Below are 8,372 nucleotides of genomic sequence, written 5' to 3' on the forward strand. Positions count from 1 at the left end.
AACATTGTCACCATGAAGACTCTCAGGATGGCCAGGTTCCCACAAGGTAAAATCGTTCGCTATCCCATCCTAATGACAGGATTTGAAGGAAGTCAAAGCCACACATATGGATATGCATACATAGATTTGAGGGTGGGGCCGATTCGATCGAAAGCGAAGTTTCATGTGATCGAGCAAGAACCTGACTACCTTATAATACTGGGACGCCCGTGGCTCCATGATAACAAGGTGGTTCCTTCAACATACCATCAATGCATGAAGGCCCTGCTCGAAAACAAGATCGTTCGCATTCCGGCTTCATCATCTCCTTATGATCCCGTCTATGATACTGAGTTCCTTGAATCTCAAAAAGGTATCCCGGAACCTCCAAGCAGGATTCACAGTACTCAACTTTCAAGCTGGAAGACTATCGAGAAGGCTGATAACGATCCGTCATCCTTAGCTGCTAAAATGATCAAGTCACCTACTACACCGACTAAACGCCATAATGATCAAGTCTCAACTCCAGGGACAAACTTCACGACCGATCGAGACGTAGAAGGGAGAGTCATTTATCGCCGACGGAAAGATTAGAAATTAATCGGGGAGAACGATGAAAATTCTCCCCACCATGAAGAATCATGTCAGAGTGAGCAATCACTTGAAGAAGTCCAAGATGCCCCACGAAAACTACAGGACAGCACTGACTCTACCACTGACAATCTTGAAACAATCAACATTGGGGCTGAAGATGATCCAAGTCCAATCCTGATCAGTTCAACGCTATCACCAGAGGAGCGGACCGAGCTGGTGAAATTATTAAAAGAATATCAAGATGTCTTTGCCTGGACGTACGAAGAAATGTCGGGTCTGGATGACAAACTCGTCACTCATCACGTGCACATCTTCCCTAGTTCCAAAGTTGTCAAACAACCGCCCAGACAATTTAGACACGAAGTCGAGGAGCAAATCAAGGTCGAAATCCAGAAACTATTGGCAGAAGGGTTCATCAAACCTATTCTTCATCCAACATGGCTAGAAAATGTGGTACCTGTTAAGAAGAAAAATGGTCAAATCAGATGTTGTGTCGACTTCAGGAACTTGAATAAATGTTGTCCAAAGGATAATTTTCCTCTACCCAACATTGACATGCTCGTCGATGCAACCAGTGGTCACGGTATGTTCTCATTCACGGACGGCTATAGTGGGTACAACCAGATCAAGATGTATGAACATGACGCCAACAAGACTTATTTTTCATCATCTCATGGTGTTTTCCTCAGTTTCGTCGAAACCCTAATTTTGGCATATTTTCTCGAATGGATGCTCAATTGCACGCCAGAAAATATCAAAATTCTCAGGACTGAGACACAGACGCCTTGGGGACACGAGCACGCTATCTTGACCGACCAAGATTGGCTCTTGGTCTCACGGAAGCCGGTCCCATCAATTTTCACAAGTTTTGACCTAATTTGCACAATTGCTCGTATTAGGTCCAAAACTCTCCCAAACACTTTGGATTTTCATGAAGTGATCGTCAGGCAGTCACGGAACAACCCAGGGCCGGTTTCATGACTCCAAGGTCGGTCCCTCGCATCGTCATAATTAATTAGGTTTTCTCACCTAAGGCTCAGACGATCATTTTTGAATAAATGATTAAGCCAGCATTTAATTATTCTTCCACCAAAAAATCGTCAACTCTTCAGGAGTTCTTCGTATTTGCTCATGCGAGAATATGGATATTACATGGTTGATCCACGGTCCCATGTAATCGCTCCCTCCTTCGTCCCATGGTTGAAATTCTGACGAACCATGAATTGATCATCAATTGATCAAATTAGGGTTTCTGAATCCAAGGATCATCATTCCAGATTCTAACCTTAATAATTTTATGACGACCTCATGGTCATTAATTTTATTAATTATTCTCGGTTCAACGACCAGTATTCTAATTAATATTTTTGGTACGCTGCCAATAATCCATCAGACGAGCAACACATGCTCAGACGACCAAATATTCAACAATTCATCACATGAGAAACACTTGCTCAGATGATAAATATTTGTTCAAACCAAGGAATATTGGTTCAACAATCAATATTCAACGATCCATCGAATGAGCAATACTTGCTCACTTCATCGTAAAAACTATACCTCTGTCTCATAACATGTTTAATTCACGAGTTTCAGAAAATCATGTTCAACTCAACGACTACATGGACTCATCGTCCCATCAAACCAAGAAGTCATCAATTGACTAACAAACCACAGTCAATCGTGTCACTTGGGGGGATATCACTTAGGGTTTGGTCTGGCGGTCTACGGCACGTGTGTTCAAACACACGATGGAATGTGAGTAAGTCGTGCAATCAGTTTAAGGAATTCAAGAGGTAGTGGGTGGAAAATCGACCAAGTCTCCACACGTTGAGCAACTGGTTTCAAACACGATCTCCACTTCCCCACTCCTTGATTCCATCAACTGTCACACTTCATGGAATCATGGTGTCTAAAATTCCAGCAATATAAATAAGTCTCTGAATCATGATTGAATGATCGTCATCATCAGTATCATCAATCTCACGTATCATCGACAACACGAGATCATCAACTCATCAATTGAGCAACTACTCTCAATTGAGAAATTTCAATCACTCAGAGCTTATCGTATTCGGAATTCACACACCCACAATCTTTGATTACCATTGATTCCACACATTTCTCAGCTTCCCTCCTACAGATCAACCAATCCTCTCTTGTGACCGAATTTACTCTGGAACGGTCATTGTCTTGATTTAGGCCGGAGTACTACAGATTGATCTTTCGAATCTAAAGCACCCCCTTTGCAGCGGTGCATCTGTGTGAGGTTTAACATTTTTCTCGGTTCGAGGAGTCTCCTCCGTACGGTCGTCTCCTCAATTCCTTAAAAACCAACAAATCGTTTTTCCCCATCTACACAATCATTGTTCATGGACGCAAACACACATATCCCATAACAAGTTGCAATATATAAAACCATAAAGATTAATACTACAAAATCGTCTTCCAAATAAACTTTAGAATTTAAATAAATAAATCTAAAAATATTGCAAGATGAAAATCGCTGGAAATAGCTATGTGTACTCACAATAATTGCTATTACAAACCCTAGTTATCCTTCTTAAAACACAAGAATAAATTCTCATAAGAAGTTTCCTAGAAAAAGTGGAAATAAAGGGACAAGGAGTTTACTCATCATCTTCATCTTCTAAAACCATCTAAGAGGCTTGAACAATATCCATATCTTCCTTGATTTTCGGAAACTTAGTAGCGATCAAACACAATTGTTCTTGCACACACTTTACCCTTGAATTGACCTTACACACACCCTTGTAAACTTGTTGAAGAAGACTCAAGGTGGTAAGATCACAAGAACCGTCAAAGGAATCACGTCTTTTTCTTTTGCACCTATTCTCCTTCATACGTTTAAAAGTACAGGGGCGAACAAGTTTGGGTGTTCTAAGAGAGTTGCCGATTGGAGCAATAGAGCGTTCAAGAAAAATTTGTCCAACCAAGCAAGGAAAGCCTAACTTCTTTTTTGGTGAAGTCATCGAAACCATTTGAAAAATGATAAATCCATAAATATCGAGACTTGGGGTACCCAATTCAAGGGAATATACCAACTCCGCAAACTCGTGACTCCAACGTGAATTTTCAATTGTGGAGGGACAAAGATTAGAGATACCAAGGTTTCCAAACGACATCAAGGAAAGACTAAGATAATTAGTAGGAAATTTTCCTTCATTCCGATTAACACTCTTGCCACAAAGTATGTGAGATGGATTCTTCTGATGGTATTTCATTACTTGGTCTAGGAAGGTGAAAATTACCCAAAGGAATTTTGGTAATCCTTGAAATCAACTATCTATTAACAAGAATCCTTTATCTATTTATCATGGTCTTGAATTCCTTGTTATCAAGATTAACATCATGGATGTTAGCATAAAAAATTCTTGTGAGAGTATCAAAACCTTCCCCAAGACCATTAAAGATGTTTCCAAGATTAAATTTATCGAAACAAATCAAATCTTCTTTATGACCACTAACCATATTCAACTTATTTTCTAGAATAAAAACACTATAAGAAATACTTTCAAAGATCATACTACTAGAATCATTGACAAATTTAATTCTAATAGAGTCTTGATTTTGAGGAGAAGTCAAGCTAGAAGATGATGAATCCAAAGTTTTTAAAACCTTCTTTGAAAACTTGAAATTTCCCATGAGACCTAGAAATTGAGAGTACAAAGAGAAGGAAGAACTTACTTTATTTGCTCCTTTACGATGAATGAAACCCTTAGTTACTTATGAATCTCCAAGGATGAATTTTAATGGAGATAATACATGAACCCTATAAACGTTCACGTATGCGGACAAGAGAAGGAGAAGAAAGGTACGCGTACCTCAGTTCTTATAGACCCAAGAATGGGCTTGGACCCGTTCATGAACTGCGACCCACAAAAGGAAATCAAGATTTCTTAAAATATTTACCAACCAAGGTTCGCACACTGAGGAAATCAGTACAGTGCAGTAAGGGAATAGTAGAGAGCCTACATTACTTATAACTAACCTTGGGAAGAAGCAAAAAAGATTACAAAATAAATTAACCCAGACAAAATAGTCAACCGTTTACTTTCCCCACTTCACGTTATTTACAAATGGGGTAAAGCCAACCTTGTTACCAAGTGGCAAGAAGTGCAGAGTGATCCTTATGCAACTTTTCCGGTTGATATCTGTGATATGTACCACATGTATAATCATAGAAATGATGATACTCAGGATTAATATAATTTTTTGAATTCTTTTTCGTATGTCCAAGGAACGACGTTTTCCGATCATTAGAACCTACACAAAACTCACTAGAGATTTTTATTATCAATTTCATATGAGTTGGAAGGAACATAGTTCGTACACATGATTTGTCAGGCAAAGAACTTTTATCAGAACGATTCAGTTCCTTAATCGAATTAAATTTTTCTAAGAAATTAAAAACGCTTTAAATAGATCTTTGTTTATTGATCCATCAGGATAGTATTCCTCAAAAAGATTAAGAGTTGATCTAGTGAGATTCCATATCTTTGAGTGTTGACCACGTTTTCTCGAACAATTTTTCTTAGAAGAACTTTCGATTTTTTTCTCACACTGTTCCCCATCATCTAAGATTTCCAAAGTATTGGATGAAGCGAGATTATCTTGAGTGACCGGAGGACTTATAGATAATAAGCTTTGAACAATCTTTAAGAAGTTCTGGCGTGAGTTACAGATTCCAAGAGCAAGTTTCCCAACTAGATTTCCCATAAGGACATACTTTAGGGATCAGTCAGACACAAACTTATTAGGTTTATAGTGTTTGCCTGCTCTGTTACCAATTGAAAAAGCGGGGGTCTAACAAACTCACCCGATATTTCTCTTAGCAATCTGTATGAACTAACTCCAATATACTTTCAAGAGAATCAACTAGACAGTCAGACTCAATCTTAAGAAAAAGTATATCAAAGAGTTATATATCAATTTCTCAATTCAATCTGCAATCAAACAAATAGTAATTTGTGAGCCTGATTGAATATAAGAGAAATAACTTGAACGGATCCTTATTCGGCGCTTGTTTTTGAGTTGGTGTAAAAGAGGGCTAAGCCTAAGAATTCCAAGAGTTCGCTTTTTCGTTTTAGCTTGGATACTTCAAGCCAAGATCAGGACGATGGGTGAGAGATAGGGGCTTGCGCGTCGTTATCAGTACCTGTTTTAGAGCGATATAACCTCGTTGTCCGCCTCTTAATGTCCAGGTCTTTCCCCGTCCCTCTCTCTCGATGTGGTGCCTTTCATTCATCCAACTTGAGTGCTGGCTAATGCAGAAGGATCCATAAAAGCCGCCACCAAAGACCAATGTTCAAGGATCAATCAATTTCAATCAACAACCAAATGTTGGATTTACCAATTGATCGATTCAACGCACAACCTGTGATATTTCAATTATGTAACAAAATACAATGCGGAAAAGAAATAACACAGACACCAGAAGTTTTGTTAACGAGGAAACCGCAAATGCAGAAAATCCCCGGGACCTAGTCCATATTTGAATACCATACTGTATTAAGCCACTACAGACACTAGCCTACTCCAAGTTAACTTCGGACTGAAATGTAGTTGAGCCCTAATCAACCTCACACTGATCAAGGTACAGTTGCGTTCCTTACGTCTCAAGAACCACACCAGATTCTGCGCACTTGATTCCCTTAGCTGATCTCACCCACAACTAAGAGTTGATACGACCCAAAGTCGAAGACTGATAAACAAATCTGTATCACACAGAAAAGCCTATTGAATATATAAATCTGTATCCCACCGAAATACCTACGAGTTTTGTTCCGTATTTTTTTAAATCAAGGTGAACATGAACCAATTGATAAAACAGACTTATATTCCCTAAGAACAACCCAGTATTATCAATCACCTCACAATAATCTTAATCGATTAACGAAACAATATATTTTGGAATCACAAACGATGAGACGAAGGTGTTTGTGACTACTTTTCAATCTTGCCTACCGGAGATAAAATCTCGAGCAAATCTTAAAGAAGATAGTACTCAATCACGATAGAAAACAACAAGATCAGTACATGCAACTAAGGTTAAAGGAGAATCGACACTAGCTTATGCAACTAGTATCACACATAAGGTGTGGGGATTAGGTTTCTCAGTTTCTAGAGTTCTCCTTTAAATAGATTTCAAATCAAGGTTTGAAATCTAGGTTACCTTGGTAACAAAGAATTCAATAATCACCGTTAGATGAAAACCTGATTAGATTGAACTTAGCTTGTTATACACAAATGAAATGTACCTTCATTTAGGTTTGAGTAACCGTACTGAACGTGTACACTTAGTCGGTTCAACAATAGTTAACCAATGGTTATCCATATGAGCACTTTCATATCAACCTTATTCATCTTCACCATAACTATTTCAAATGACTCAAATGAAACTAGTTAGAGAGTTGTTCAATTGCTTAGATCTTATAGAAGAATATAAGACATAATTGAAGCAAAATCGATTTTGATTCACTTGAATCAATTCATGAATATCATAACCACGGTTTGCAAGAGATTGCATTCCTTATTATATAAATTTTTTAGTTCACGAATAAACCGATTTTTGAAAGTAACCTACTTAAGTATGAAAATTGGTATGCATACCTAAGTAGTCGGACTGAGCTTGGTTACGTCAGTACACGTAGGGTACGCATACCAATTCACACTTCCAAACTCCAGCAGAAATTCACGGAACCCAAACTTCTGCCAGTACGCGTACGGGTACGCATACCTTAGTTCCGGACTTCCAACAACCAACCAGTACGCATACGGGTACGCATACTTAGGTTCCTGGTTTTGGATTTTACACAAATGTGAATACACACTATGTTTATATCCAAACATGGTTACTTGTTATAAACTCTCATTTCAATCATTGAAACTTTCTTAGAGGATGACAATAGTTTTTATCCACAAACTATTAGCATCAAAGCGATTTTCAAATCAATATGACTTTCTTCAAGAGTAAAGATGAACTTGGTTAAAGCGAAAATTGACCAACACATATTTCGAGAAATAGATAAGTGACTTAAACTCAGCTCGAAATAGCAAATGTGTATAATTGAAGTCTATATAGCAATACGAATTTTGTCACAAATAGGAGATATAATAGATAGACTTTTGAGTGATAGATAAGTTCAAGTCTCCACATACCTTTTGTTGATGAAGTTCCACAAGTTCCCTTGAGTAGTTCTTCGTATTCATTCCATGAACACCGTGGAGTCTAAAGCTCAACTACACTTACTATCCTAATCCGAGACTTAGCTATATATAAGTAGACTAGAAATCACGACTTATAGTTTTGACAACTAAACTTGACAAACAAGCTTGAGATAGCAATGCTTGCGAGTTCGATCGAGCAGTTTTCTAACAATTTGACCTAAGATGTCAAAGGTTTTTATGGGGAATTAGCCTCGAAGATGTCTTCAATTGCAAAAGGAAGTGAAGGTTTGGTGATATATTTTTTGAAGATTTCGTTGTGGGAATTGTTGATCATTACAAAGGCTCAACATGTTCCAGTTTCAAAGAGTTTAATTTTGTTTGGAGTACTTGTTGCGTTTGGTTACAAGGAAACTGAGGTGATGCTCGTTTGATGAGACGTGGTATTTCTTCGAGGATTCGTACACGGAGATATCTCAGTTGTGTTGGAGCTTGGGTTTATTATTTTTCAATGAGAAACAATTTTATCAACACACGTTTTGGCATATGCATCTTAGGCATATTGTTGAGAAAGGGTTATTTGGTTATGTTGAGTTTGAAGACTTACTTGG

The sequence above is a fragment of the Papaver somniferum genome, chromosome 3 (assembly GCF_003573695.1).
Source record: "Papaver somniferum cultivar HN1 chromosome 3, ASM357369v1, whole genome shotgun sequence".
Lineage (NCBI taxonomy): Eukaryota > Viridiplantae > Streptophyta > Magnoliopsida > Ranunculales > Papaveraceae > Papaver > Papaver somniferum.